This window comes from Populus euphratica, unplaced genomic scaffold (genome assembly GCF_000495115.2).
Source record: "Populus euphratica unplaced genomic scaffold, PopEup_1.0 scaffold6046.1, whole genome shotgun sequence".
NCBI classification, from domain to species: Eukaryota; Viridiplantae; Streptophyta; class Magnoliopsida; order Malpighiales; family Salicaceae; genus Populus; species Populus euphratica.
Window position 1 is genome coordinate 2,245 of NW_011505804.1, and position 712 is coordinate 2,956.

The 712-nt window shown below is 39.6% G+C and overlaps 1 long non-coding RNA gene across 1 annotated transcript; it reads right to left on the reverse strand.

The window, feature by feature from the left end:
* Positions 1-50: 50 nt before the first annotated feature.
* On the reverse strand, positions 51-712 carry LOC105120261 (uncharacterized). Its single transcript, XR_841286.1, has 2 exons — positions 631-712; positions 51-111 (listed from the first exon to the last, which is right to left on the reverse strand). It is a non-coding gene; the product is annotated as an uncharacterized LOC105120261 (long non-coding RNA).

Consider the following 712-nt stretch of genomic DNA (forward strand, 5'->3'; position numbering starts at 1 on the left):
TTGCCTCACTTCCTCTTGTGCCTTTCGCATTACCCTTGGATTTCTAAACATTTCCGACATTGTCCATTCCATTAATGTTGATGATGTATCACTCCCAGCGGTGAATAGTTCCTGCAACAAGATTACAGAGTTAGGGAAGTGCTGATCATATCTTTCTTACATATATTGATCCAACTCGTAGAAGAGAACTTCTGTCTTGATTATGGAGCTCCAATTGTTTGACATTGGTGTATGCGAATTGGGATTGGTATTTAGTTTAATTAATGTGTGCTTTCTCTAGTGTCTTCGAAGGCCTTCAAAAGGCGCTAGTAATTTCACGTGGTCTGGCGCGACCAGTGAGTCATGAACGGATGTCTCCAAAATCCGATCACCTCTATGGCCAGATCCGGTCATGTCTCTGGCCGTTCAAATTCACTGTTTCAAAACATCTGGTTCAACAATGGACCGTTGACTTTGGATGTCTTCAATGTCTTCAAAAAATTTGGAGAAGGTGCAACATAAGCTTAAAATTGATATTGCAAGATATATATATATATATATATGTAGAAAGTAAATCAAATATTGTTGACTCCTAATTTAGTTATATCTGCACTCCTGGTGGAACATTAATTGTGACGCATATATACTCACCAGGATTGTTGCTTTGATGCTGTCTGTTCTCAAAGGGAATCCAAGGTCCCCGTGATCCTGGAGATTCAAAAGGACATCCAGA